Source organism: Triticum aestivum, chromosome 1B (genome assembly GCF_018294505.1).
Source record: "Triticum aestivum cultivar Chinese Spring chromosome 1B, IWGSC CS RefSeq v2.1, whole genome shotgun sequence".
Taxonomy (NCBI): domain Eukaryota; kingdom Viridiplantae; phylum Streptophyta; class Magnoliopsida; order Poales; family Poaceae; genus Triticum; species Triticum aestivum.
The window spans coordinates 217520384-217534992 of record NC_057795.1 but is presented as its reverse complement, the minus strand read 5'-3'; positions in this window follow the sequence as shown (position 1 = coordinate 217534992).

The following is a 14609-nucleotide window of genomic DNA, read 5'->3' as shown; positions in this document are numbered from 1 at the left end:
ATCTACAACATCAAAGGTCAAGCCTAGGAAAGATCCCTTGCTTCCTGGCCTCTCCAATGGTGGCACCTCTAGCTCTGGGAGGCATGACAAGGTATCTGATACTGTCCCACCTCCTACTTCTATCCATGCTATTCAGTCCATTAGGACTAATATGTGTGGTGTTCATCCGAGCCAGTAAAGCGCAGGGAAGCTGCTTGCTATCCAAGGTGGCCGCAGGAATGACATCAGTGACCCTGATACAGCTTAAAGCGTGGAAGGTTCTCTGCTAGAATGTTCGGGGGATCAACTCGGACAAGAAGCAATTGGCGCTGCGTAATGCTATTAGTAGTAGTGGTTTTTCAGTTATCTGCTTGCAAGAAAGTAAGGGTGCTACCTTTGATCCTGTTTTTGTTAAACTATTCTGCCCCAAAAAATTTGATAAGTTTGAGTTTGTGCCCTCCCAAGGGGCCTCTGGTGGCTTAATTGTGTTACGGGACAGCTCTGTTTTCTCTGGCAGTGTGTTTTTCTCTGAAACTTTTGCTTTGGGCGTTCAGTTCACTTCAGTGCATACAGAACGCTCCTGGAAACTAGTTAATGTTTATGGGCCATGCGCTGGGTCAGGTAGATCTGCTTTCACATCATGGTTGTTTGATCTGGATATACCCGATGATGAGGATTGGCTAATCTATGGAGATTTCAATTACATTAGAGCTCCAGATAATCGCAACAAGCCGGGGGATGTTAATGACATGCTTACCTTTAATGATTTCATTCACTCTCAGGCCCTTGTAGAACTGCCGATTAAGGGTAGACAATACACGTGGAGCAACATGCAGACTGATCCTTTGCTCGAGCAAATAGATTGGTTCTTCACCTCGTCCAACTGGACTTCAAATGATCCTAACACCACAGTGGGTCCCCTACCCAAGCCAGTGTCGGATCACACTCCTTGTATGATTTCGATCGAAACATCGGTCCCTAAGAGTAAGGTGTTTAGGTTTGAAAACTTCTGGATATCCCACCCAAGTTTCTTTGATCTGGTGCAATCCACCTGGGGAAAGCGCTGCTATACTCCAAACTCTGCTCAACTTTTGTGCAAAAAACTTAAGAACTTAAGATATGCTCTTAAACGATGGAGTAAGCAGATTTCTCGTTTGAACTTGTGCATTGACAATTCCAACTGGGCCCTTCTAGAACTTGACAATATCGAAGACAAAAGATCTCTCACTGTACCGGAAGCTAACTTCAGGGTGATCCTCAAAAACCACCTTGTTACCCTCCTTGACTATAAACGAGAATATTGGAGAAAGAGGTACACGGTGCGCTGGTTTACTTGTGGAGGTGATAACACCAAATTTTTTCACTATGCTGCCTCTGAAAGATATCGTAAAAATTCCATAGCTTCGCTTAAACTTCAGGATGGCACGGTAGTTTCTGACCATCTGGGGAAAGCAAAGGAATTATTTGATTGTTACAGGGAGAGATTAGGCAAGAAAGGTGAATACGAAATGAAGTTTGATCTATCTAGAATCATTAAAAAGGTGGAGGGTCTTGAGGATCTAACCACACCATTCACGCATGATGAGATTGATAGGGTCGTTCATGAGATGCCGTCAGACAAAGCTCCTGGCCCCAATGGTTTTAATGGATGCTTTCTGAAATCGTGTTGGCACATTATCAAAGATAATTTCTATAGGCTCTGCAATGATTTTTATGAGGGTGTCATTGATCTTCAGAGTCTAAACTCAGGTTTTATAACTCTAATCCCAAAAACCCAGTCGCTGGAGACTGCTAATGATTTTAGACCCATCACGTTACTCAATTGTTGTCTGAAACTCATTACTAAGTTGCTGGAACAGTTTGCAGAAATTTATACTCAAGATCATTCATAGGAATCAGTACGGTTTTCTGAAAGGGAGATCAATCCAGGACTGCTTGGCCTGGGCGTTTGAATACATTCACCAATGCCAAGCATCGGGAAGAGCTTGTTGTATTCTGAAACTGGACTTCGCGAAAGCTTTTGATACTATCCAGCATGAACCGATGATTGAGATAATGAAGGATATGGGATTCAATGAGAAGTGGTTGGGGTGGATCAAATGTATCTTTTCCTCTGGAAGTTCTTCAGTATTGCTTATTGGAACCCTTGGGAAACAGTTTGACTGCCTTTGTGGGGTGAGGCAGGGAGATCCATTGTCTCCTTTGATCTTTGTGCTTGCAGCGGACCTGTTACAGTCAACGATCAATGATGCCAGTCGGTCTGGTTTGCTGCAGTTACCCTTGACCACTTCTGACAGTAACTTCCCTGTAATTCAGTATGCTGATGACACGATCGCTGTGTTCCCTGCTTGTATCTCACAAGCGCAAGTGTTGAAATCTATACTAGTTGACTATGCCAAGTCGGTTGGACTGAAGATCAACTTTCACAAGTCGACCTTGGTTCCCATCAACTCTGATCCGGTGCTGGCAAGGGAAATTGCAGCCTTTTTTGGCTGCTTTATTGGTAGCATGCCATTTACTTACTTGGGCTTACCAATGGGCACCACGCGCCCAAGCGTGACTGACCTGATGCCACTGGTCACGTCAGTTCAGAGGAGGGTGTCGGCTGCAGCTTCTCTACTGGATTATGGCTCCAAGCTAACTTTGCTCAACTCTATGGTCACCTCTATGGCTATCTACGCAATGTGCTCCATCAAAATAAACCTAAAGATAATTGAGCACCTTGATAAACTGCGCAGGTCATGTCTTTGGGTGAGGAAGTCTGACGATGGGTTTAGAGGCAGCTCGCTGACAGCTTGGGATATGGTATGCAAACCCAAAAACAAGGGAGGATTGGGGATCATTGATCTCAAAACTCAAAATCAGGGGCTGTTGTTGAAACAACTTCACAAGTTTTATAACAGATATGATGTTCCCCTGGGTAAAATTGGTTTGGGATTCATACTATGTGGGCAAAATACCTCATGCTTCTGACCCATGTGGATCCTTCTGGTGGAAAGATCTCATGCAACTATCTGATATTTACAGAGGGATCACAGAATCGGAAGTTTCGGCTAGGGATACGGTCCTGTTTTGGAAAGATAATTGGAATACTGAGATTTTTCAAGACAAATACCCGAGAGCTTTTTCATTTGCTAAGGAACCAGACGTGTCAGTGAGGAAACTCCTGTCCTTTGAAAGGTTGGGAGAGGTGTTCCACCTACCTCTATCCCTAGAGGCAAGGACTGAGGTTGCTGGATTGCAGTCGGATACCATGGAGACCACACTGACGGAGGACAAGGACGTCTAGTCTTGTGTTTGGGGAGGTGATGAATTTCGATCCTCAAAATACTATGCGCACTGCTTTAGCCAGATACATGTTGATGAGATTTTTGGTTGGGTCTGGAAAACTAAATGTACTAGGCAATGGAAGGTGTTCTTATGGTTGTTGTTGGCTGACAAGTTGAACACTAGAAATATGCTCAGGAGGAGGCATTTCAGAGTTCAAAATGATGACTATACCTGCCTACTCTGTCACCACCCGCCTGAGGAAGATATTGTGCACCTCTTCTTCACCTGCCCTTTCAGTCAGAGATGTTGGAATACTCTGGGAATACAGTGGCCAAATAGCACATACTGGATCAGAATGATGCATGAGGGCAAGGACAGATGGGCTAGGCCGATGTTTTTAGAGGTTTTTCCAGTTGCTGCTTGGGGGATCTGGAAGGAGAGGAATGATAAACACTTCAGTGGGATCCATCCTTCTTTTGATTCCTGGAGGAACAGGTTTAAGCAAGACTTTTCCATGCTGGTTCATCGATCAAAGCAGGAGCAGGGGCCCTACATTCTCTCAATAGTTAACTTGCTTTGATTTTGCCCTCTCCTTGTTTTGGCTACTTTCCTTAACCCCCCCATGTAATTTGTACAGTGATGGACACTCTAACCCCCCTAACTTTTCTTATTTAATATAAAAGGCAGTGAGAGAATCTCACTGTCATTAGTTCTCAAAAAAGACTAAGCTTGTAGTCTATGTTGGGGAAAGTCATCAAAGAAGTGGAAAACATACAAACTAAGTAACAGTACAATTAAACAAGACACATGAACAAGTAGGTATACTTAAGTACAACTAAATTGAAAATGAAGCAAAACATAACAAAGACATCGGAATGACTAAGTCTTCAGTCAAAGTCGTTAGAGAGAGAAGGAAACCAAATGTTCATGATATACAAGTATAAAATGTAAAGAGTGAAGAAAGTGAAACCCGTTGCTCGGAGAAGGCACACGACTTGTTGGACCAATTCAAGTTGATGTGACCACTTTACGTCTTGTTGTAGTGCCTGCGAAACCTTCACATACTAATTCTTTAGTTATCCACAGTGACTCTTAGATGCTCTGAACTGATGTCTAACCATCTAGAAGATCACAGTATTCAAGAGTAACAAGTATTCTGTTGACTTAGAATAGAATGTTCAGTGATGCTCAATAACTTTGGCTTTGGGTACTAGGGGTCTTCCTCACTAGGATCATATCAAATGCTTCAGGTGGATGGGTTCCTCAAACGACGGAAGACCCACAAGTATAGGGGATCAATTGTAGTCCTTTCGATAAGTAAGAGTGTCGAACCCAACGAGGAGCAGAAGGAAATGACAAGGTTTTCAGCAAGGTATTCCCTACAAGTGTGATGACCCACAAGTATAGCGGATCAATCATAGTCCTTTCGGTAAGTAAGAGAATCAAACCCAACGAGGAGCAGAAGGAAGTGACAATCGGTTTTCAGCAAGTTATTCTCTACAGGTACTGAAAGTGGCGGTAACCGATAGTTTTGTAGCAAGGTAATTCGTGACAAGTAACAATACTAACAAAGGCGCAACAAGGTGGCCCAATACTTTTTATAGCAAAGGAGAAGCTGCAAAGTTCTCTTATATAAAGCAAAGCGTTCACGAGGGCACATGGGAATTCTCGTCTAGTCACGTTCATCATGTTTGGTTGATTAGCGTTCACTACTTCGATAATTTGATATGTGGGTGGACTGGTGCTAGGGTGTTATTCTTACTTGAACATGCAACCCTCTTATGATTACCCCCTCTCGCAAGCATCCATAACTATGAACCAAGAATTAAGATAAATCTAACCATAACATGAAACCTATGGATTCAAATCAGCCCCTTACATAATAACTCATAAACTAGGGTTTAAGTTTCTATCACTCCCGCAACCCAACATCTACTTATTACTCCCCAATCCTTCCCCTAGGCCCAAAGATGGTGAAGTGCCATGTAGTCGACGTTCACACGACACCACTAGAGGAAGAACAACATACATATCATCAAAATATTGAACGGATACCAACTTGACGTGATTACTTATAACAAGACTTCTCCAATGTCCTCAAGAACAAAAGAAACTACTCATAAATGATATGTTTAAGATCAGAGGGATAGTGTATATGATTAAGGATCTAAACATATAATATTCCACCAAATAAACCAACTAGCGTCTACAAGATGTAATCAACACTACTAGTAATCCACAGATACCAATCTGAGGTTTTGAGACAAAGATTGATTACAAGAGATGAACTAGGGTTTGCGATCAGATGGTGCTGATGAAGATGTTGATGAAGGTTGGCGCTCCCATGATGTGAGGATCATTGGTGATGTCAATGGCTTTGATTTCCACCTCCGAAGGTAAGTATCTCCAGCGGAATTGTTCCGTGAAGAGCAAAAGTGCTTCTACCTAGGTTCCACCTCAAGACGACAACTCTTCATCCTGAAAATCTTCCCTTTATTTTTTCTACGGAAAATAGCATCATATAGGAGATGGAGGGCCATAGAGGCCTACTAGGTGGCCCACAAGCTCACATGGCGTGCCCCAGGGGGGCGCCACCTGAGCTTGTGCCCCCCTGGTGGGTCCCCTCCTGGTGATTCTTCTTCCAGTACTTTTTATTAATTCCAAAATAAATCTCTATAAATTTTCAGGTCATTTGGAGCTCCGAAGAATAGCTACCTCTGCTGTAGCTTTTTCAAGTCCAAAATTTCAGCTGTCGGCAATTTCCCTCTTCATGTGAAACTTGCAAAATAAGAGAGAAAAGTCATTAGAATTGCCTCATGAAGTGAAATATTGACCCAAAATATTATAGATAACAGTAGGAAAACATGATGTAAAATGGACGTATCAACTCCCCAAGCTTAGACCTCGCTTGTCCTCAAGCGCATACCAAACTCGATAATCATGGCCACAAGTTTATGGAGAGAGGTTTCGATAAAACAAAATACATACATGGTGACATCATGATCATTATTATAACAACAATGAATTATCATAAAAATTCTCATGATAAATTAACAATTCATCCGCAGAGTCAAAGTACAAGAGATAAACTTTCTTGACAACTAGCAAACTATTTTCTCAGTCATTAAAGCAATTACAATTCGTCATATTTCGGGAAGAGTCTATGTAAGAGATTTTGGTTTAGCAAATTTCACATACTCAACCATCATATAGTCTTCTATGATTGTTAAAACTCAGAGCATATCTTTAGGACAAACATTTCCATCAGACACAAAGGAAGATGGGGGTTTCATATTTCACCTCCCAACTTGTTTATCTTAGGGATAATGTCAACAATAATAGCTTATGATCATCTACATCCAACTGGATATATGTGCATGGATCTTTCCCTACCACATGATGCTTGCCAAGTGGAGAATAATAAGACTGGAATAAAGATGAACATTATTGACTCTTGCACAGAAAGGAAATCCATGCCCTTCACAGAGGGAAGCAGAGGTTGTCATGCACTTTATTCATTTGGATGTGCAACCTCTTAATGCAAAGGAACATCACTCTATATTGCCCCTTGTGATAACAACCTTTAGTATGTAGTTTGTCACTTTTATTTCCTTACCATCAAAAGTTCATCCAATGCTTATTTTCACTTAAAATAAAAGATCATACATATTTAGGAGCAATTTTTATTGCTTTTTGCACCGATGACAACTTACTTGAAAGATCTTTTTAAACCCATAGGTAGATATGGTGGACTCTCATGGCAAGAAACTGGGTTCAAGGGCTTTTGGATGTACAAGTAGTATCTTTACTTAGCATAAATTTTTGGCTAGCAAAAGATTATAAGCAAGCACCACATGTTAGAGGATCCATGACAATATAACTTCTGTCTGAATATAAGCACACATAACTCATTTGGTTGTCTTCCTTGTCGAACATCAACTATTCGGTCAAGCTGAAAATATTTGATGGGAGCTCACAATCATTAAAGATGTCCAAGATAGTATATTTATATGTGAAGCCTCTCTTCCTTTATTAATATTTCATGAATTGCATCAATGACCAATGTTATGTTTGTTAATCTCCTATACATTACCAACTATACTTCTATGTGAAGTCATTACTCTCATGGGATTAGCATATGATTTTTATTAATATTGCTTAAACCAAACAAGAGATCAAAATAACCAAACTCAAACTACTCCTTATTATATAGCTCTCACACACGATTACATAGATAGATAGATCATGAACTAACAATAAAAAACTACTTCAAGCTGATATTTTATTCTTTTAGATCACAAAATAACTAAGGATCAAACTAAGAAACATAATGATGATAAAAGTGATGGTTATACGATACTAGGGCACCTCCCCCAAGCTTGGGACAAGCCAAGGTGGTGCCCATACCCGTGTACTTAGGATTCTTTCTTCGGTGATGGTGGTGATGAAGTGGTGGGCTTGTCCTGCCACTTGAGGATGCGACTATCCTCTTTCATATTATAGACTTGCTTTCAAGCTCCCAAATCCTATGACACAGTTTGCTATCGTCTTCCTGCACATGACGAAAGAGAGTAAATTGGAATTTCGGATATTTCACTGGATTCGGAAGGCTCGACTTCTTGAACTCCACATGCATGTCTCTGGTTGAGACAGAGGGATTTCATCTACCTCCTCACTAGATCGTCCATTATTTCCAGATCAGCGTTCAACTCCTCGTACATGGACCACCCATAATGGTCAGCATCGTCGTAGACCTTCGGGTTGGTAGTGTAATGATAGATATAACTCAGCCCATCTGAATCTTGTGACAACATGGCGACCTAGATCTGTCAAGAAAATAGCCCGAAACAAGAACAGAGGGAAAACTTGTGATACGGTGGTCAAAACATCCCGGGGTATATATAATGAAGTTTTATCTTGCAAGACAAGTATATGGGAAGAAAACAGAGTCGGGAAGGCATATGAGGGGCCCACAAGACATCATGGCGCGCCCGGGGGATAGGGCACGCCATGTTTTCTTGTGGTCTCCTCGTGGACCTTCTCGGCTATTTCTTATTTTCTTATATTCCAAAATGGACAAAAAATATTTTTGTGGAATTTTTAGAGTCGGTTTACTTACTGTATCACATACCTACTCCCTTTTAGGATTCTGGAGCGTTCTGGAAGGCCTCTTTGAGACGCCACTCAGTGTAATTGCTTGAATAATATTGGTGTCAACATTAATGGGTGTACCTGCAATGCATGTTTAATTGTTTGCCCATTAACCACCTTTGGATTAGTTCCCTCATCATTATTATTCCTGATAGCTCCAGAACGAGAAACTTCTTCGACAATATATGGTCCTTCCCATTTGAAGAGAAGTTTTCCTACAAAGAATCTAAAACGAGAATTTTACAATAGTACTTGGTCACCGATTTTAAATTCTAGTTTTGGAATTCTTTCATCATGCCATCTTTTAACTTTTCTTTAAATAACTTAGCATTTTCATAAGCTTGTGTTCTCCACTCATCTAGAGAACTAATATCAAATAACTTCTTTTCACTGGCAAGTTTGAAATCATAACTGAGTTCTTTAATCGCCCAATTAGCTTTATGTTCTAGTTCAAGAGGTAAATGGCATGCTTTTCCATAGACCATTTTATATGGGGACATACCCATAGGATTATTATAAGAAGTTCTATATGCCCACAATGCATCATAAAGTTTCTTAGTACAGTTCTTCCTAGATCTATTAACAGTCTTTTGCAAAATTAATTTTATTCCTCTATTGCTCAATTCAACTTTTCCACTAGATTTAGGATGTTAAGGTGATGCAATTCTATGGTTTACACCATACTTAGCCAAGATCTTACAGAATTTACCATGAATAAAGTGTGAACCACCATCAGTCATTACATATCTAGGGACTCCAAACCTCGGAAAGATAACTTCTTTAAGCATTTTAATAGATGTGTGGTGATCAACACTAGTAGTTGGAATAGCTTCTATCCATTTAGTAACATAATCAATAACAACTAGAATATGAGTGTACCCATTAGAGGAAGGAAAAGGTCCCATATAATCAAAGCCCGAAACATCAAATGGTTCAATAACAAGTGAATAATTCATAGGCATTTCTTGACGTCTACCAATATTACCAATTCTTTGACATTCATGACAAGAGAGGGCAAACTTACGTGCATCATTGAAGGGAGTAGGCCAGTAAAAACCAGATTGCAATACCTTATGTGCAGTTCTGTCTCCCGCATGGTGTCCTCCGTATGTCTCAGAATGACACTTCCTTAGGATTTGTTTTTGCTAATGCTCAGGTACACAACGTCTAATACCACCAGCTACTCCTTTATACAAATGAGGGTCATCCCAAAAGTAATGTCTTAAATCAAAGAAAATTTTCTTTTGTTGATATGTGTAACTAGGTGGTATATATTTAGCAACAATGAAATTCACTACTGGAATCAGCTACTTTGCCATCAGCCAGATCTTTGCCGTCAGCTAGCTGACGACAAAGAAGCTCTTTGACATCAGCTACCGTAAAGCAGACGTCAAAGAAATGGCGGACGACAAAGAACCTCTTTGCCATGAGCCGTTTCTTTGCCGTCCGCCAACTGACGGCAAAGAATCTTTGCCGTCAGCCAGCTGACGACAAAGAGGGAGGTGGCCCCCACCCACACCCATTTAAAAAAAAACTTAACACCCCCACCTCTTTGCCGTTCGCTAGCGGACGACAAAGAGAGACAACGGCGGATGGAAAAGAGTTGCGGATGGCAAAGAGCCGAGTAACTAACGGCCGCCACCCCCCGCCCGTTACTCTCCCTTCTCTTCATCTCTCCTCCTCGACGCCCCGCCCTAGATCCACCGCCGCCCCGCCCCTGCCGCCCGGCGCCGCCACCCCCCGCCCCGTCGCGCCACCACCCCTCCGCCCCACCCCACCCGCCGGCGCCCCGTCGCCCCACCACCCCTCCGCCACCCGCCGCCCCTGCCGCCCGCCGCCCCCCGCCGCCCGGCGCCGCCCCTGCTGCCCGCCGCCGCCCTCGCCCCCGCACCCTTGGCCCGTGGCCCCACAACCCCTCCGCCCCCACCCCACCCGCCGACGCCCCGTCGCCCCACCACCCGCTGCCCAGAGCCGCCGCCGCCGCCTGGCCCAGCGCCGCCCCTGCCGCTCGGTGCCCCCCCGCCGATCGTCCCATAGCTCCGGTGAGGGACTACTACTTTTTTTCCAGTTTTTTTCATTTTTTTGCTGTTTAATTGTTAGTGCTAGATTGTGTTAGTGTTAGTGTTAGAAAAGAATTAGAAGAAGTAGAAGAAGTAGAAGTAGTAGAAGTAGTAGAAGTAGTAGAAAGATGAAAGAAGAAGAAGAAGAAAAGAAGTAGAAGAATTGGAAGAAGAAGAAAAAAGAAACGAAAAGAAGTAAAAAAGTAGAAAAAAGATGAAAGAAGAAGAAGAAGAAATGAAAGATGAAGAAGAAGAGAAAGAATGAAGAAGAAGTAAGGAAAGGATAGAAGGAAACACCCCAATCGACCCCCTGACCCCCCTGAACCCGACACCCCGACCCACTGACCCCTGACCCCGACACCCCGACCCGGACACCACACCCCGACAATGACACGACACCCAGACACCCCGACACCCGACCCCCCGAGGCCGACAGGGTCTTATATTTGTGAATTATTAGTTAGGTCATATATTTTTCGATTTTGTTACGAAAAACATCATATATAATTGTGTTGATCGGGTTGATTTAAATGTGCAGTTGTTTCACCACTGCGAGGTTTGGTGTTCGATGACCTCGCCGTGCGTTTGACGAGCTCTGCCCCTTCATTCGTGGGTGAGCACAAATGACATGTCCTCCTCCCCCATTAATTATTTGCTCTGTTCCGGTGTTCATGCCGATGAAACTTGATAGCTAGCTATATATGTGTCTTGAATCATCAGTATGCGTAACCAATATGTGTCTCCCATTGGAAAGCGTCATAGTTATAAATATGCATGCATTTGCATATTTATAACCTTGATTCTTTCGAATTGTCCAATGCTATCCACGGACATCCCGAGTATGTGTAGATTGGGTTCGTTCTCCCATATGCTTTGCTCCGGATCCGACACATAAATTTCGTCAGTGCCTCCCCTGTTGTTCTCCGGGTACACATCCTCTTTGTTTATTGCAGAGACGTGTATCAGGAGAACAGCGGGGAGGTGCTGCCGAAATTTTGCGTCGGATCCGGAGCATAGCATGGGAAAATGAACCCAATCTACACATACTCGGGTGGGATTAGGACCTATCATTACCTATTAGAGTGTAGGTTGCATGGACATAATAAAATTGACAAAGTAGATCAACTGATGAATATATACATGGTGAATTATATATATAGTTGGTGTGTGTCCAGTAGCTCTGAAAGTCAAGATGAGTCATGGCAGGTGTTGAAAGATGGAAGGGGAGCCGACTGAGGCCAAGGACAAACGTGCCCAAATTGAAGGTGTGCCACACCATCAAGGTAGCTCCAGCTTATATCAGTTCAGGCGGAATTGGGTATGTGGTTTGCTTCATGATTAATGCAATTCATTCATCATGCTAGCTTGAGCCCTTTAATTACTAATTTACTTTGTTTCTCTCTTTCAGGCATGCTACAATAAGACGGATAAGGTGCTAGAGGGGTACGACCTGTATGCCATGGCCCACACTGCCTCTTACAAGCAAGTCAAGGGGAAGGCGAGGAAAGGGGAGGAGTTTAACCCGAGCCAGATTCCCTACAGTCCACAGCAGGTGATGATATCTAGTGGCGGGAGGTCCCGTGGCTCCATAGCCATTGATCCAGAGATTGCTCCTGAGAGCACGGTGAGTTTAATTTGAATGGACATTACTTGCTAGTCTTAACATTTGAGGGTCATCATGCTAACGAAACATTGGAAATGATCTTTGGTGCACCGTAACTCCACACAAGCATCACATGATCCTTCTCCAGCTACTGGCAGGAGCCAGCCCGCTCCCACACCTCCATGATCAAGGTAAGTTTCTCTAGTTTTTTGCTTAATAAATGCATAAAGACCTAGACTTAGCTTTATTTCATCCAATATGCTTACCTTAATGACCTAGAGTTAGCTTCTTTTCCTGCAAAATGACTTAATAAGCTCACTGACCTCCAAAACCAGCCATTCTACCTAAGTTAGCTCTAAAACAATCTATACTTAGCTTTGTTTCCTCCAAAATGACCTAAGTTAGTTATAATATGCTTAGTTAACTAGGTTTGCACAATAATGACATGTACTTACCTTACTTATGTAAAAAATGGCATAAGTAGCTCAGTTAACTCATAAACGATCCATTTTACCTACGTTAGCTCTAAAATGATGCATTTTTACCTAAGTTAGCTCATAAATGATCCATTTCACCTAAGTTACCTCACAAACGATGGTGTGCTTCTTCTTCTAGTCTTCTTCTTCTATTCACCTTTTCCTAACTTTCTTATTTGCCATTTTGCAGATTTCATTCACTTCTCGGAAGCTAGCTTGCTATGATGTTGTGCTTGTTTTTTATTTCATTCTCTTCTATTATTCTTCTAGCTTGCTACGATGGAACTTGCTATCTTGATGAAACTTTGCATTGTAATATGTATGTGCAACTTCCTAATGGTTGCAACTTATGTGAATGTGCAACTTGCTATGTATGAATGGATGGAACTATATATGTATGTACGATGAAACTTATTTGTTGTTAAATAGCCCTGTGAAATATATCTATATATGTCATATATATTTGCTGTGAAAATTGTTGGATTAAAAAAAACAGAAAAAGAGACAATATGCAGGATCTTTGCCGTCTGCCACCGACGTCAAAGGGTTCTTTGCCATCAGCAGCGGACGGCAAAGAGGACACGTGGCAGGCAACTGTGCTTCTTGGGAGGCTGACCAATTTGGTCAGTTTGCCTACAGTGGATGACGGCAAAGAGGAAAAAACTTTGCCTACAGCGGCGGACGGCAAAGGCCTGCCATGTAGTGACGTCGGCTGACATCATTCGGCGGACGGTAAAGGCCTTCCGAAGTTTGCCGTCAGCGGCGGACGACAAAGGCCTTCCGTTAACCACCTAACGGAGTAACAACGCATTTATTGCCGTCCGCATTCTTTGCCGTCCGCTGCTGATGGCAAAGGCCCCTTTGCCGTCAGCCGCCCGAAGCAGACGACAACGTAGCTCTTAGCCGTCCCGTACTTTGCCGTCCATTTTTGCCGTCCGCCGCGGACGACAAAGACCTTTGCCGTCCGCTATCCATGCCTTTGCCGTCTGCCGTGGCAGATGGCAAAGTAGCTGATTCCTGTAGTGATTAGCATAATCTGCATACCAAAGATTATTGCGAGAAGTAGAAGCATTTATGACAGCTAATTGTTCATCAGGAAAACTACCATCAATAGGTAGCGGGTCATCAAGAACATTTTCCATTCTAGACAGATTATCTGCCACGGGGTTTTCAGCTCCTTTTCTATCAACAATATGCAAATCGAATTCTTGTAGTAAAAGAACCCACCTAATCACTCTAGGCTTAACTTCTTTCTTTTCCATAAGATATTTAATAGCAGCATGATCTGTGTGAATAGAAACTTTAGAATCAATGATATAAGGTCTGAATTTATCACAGGCAAACACAATTGCTAAAAATTCTTTTTCAGTAGTAGCATAATTTCTTTGAGCACTATCCAAGGTCTTACTAGCATAATGAACAACATTTAATTTATTGCCAACTCTTTGACCTAAAATGACACCAATAGCATAATGACTAGCATCACACATAATTTCAAAGGGCAGGTTCCTATCAGGTGGTTGAACCACAAGTGCAGAAATTAAGGCTTTCTTAAGTATTTCAAAGGCTTCTACACAATTATCATCAGAAACAAATGGGACATCTTTTTGTAGGGGGTTAGTGAGAAGCCTAGAAATTTTAGAGAAGTATTTAATGAACCTCCTATAAAAACCAACACGACCCAGTAAACTTCTTATACCTTTGATATCTTTAGGACATGGCATTTTCTCAATTGCCTTAACTTTAGCTTTATCTACCTCAATACCTCTTTCTAAAATTTTATGACCAAGGACTATACCTTCGTTCAACATGAAGTGGAACTTCTCCCAATTCAAGACAAGATTGGTCTCTTCGGATCTTGGCAAAACTTTGTCAAGATTGCTCAAGAAATCATCAAAATAAGTTTCATAAACGGAAAAATCATCCATGCACACCTCAACAATTTTCTCACAGAATTCAGAAAATATAGCAGTCATACATATTTTAAAGGTAGCAGGTGTATTACATAGACCAAAATGCATATATCTATAAGCATAAGTTCCAAAAGGATAAGTAAAGGTAGTTTTATCT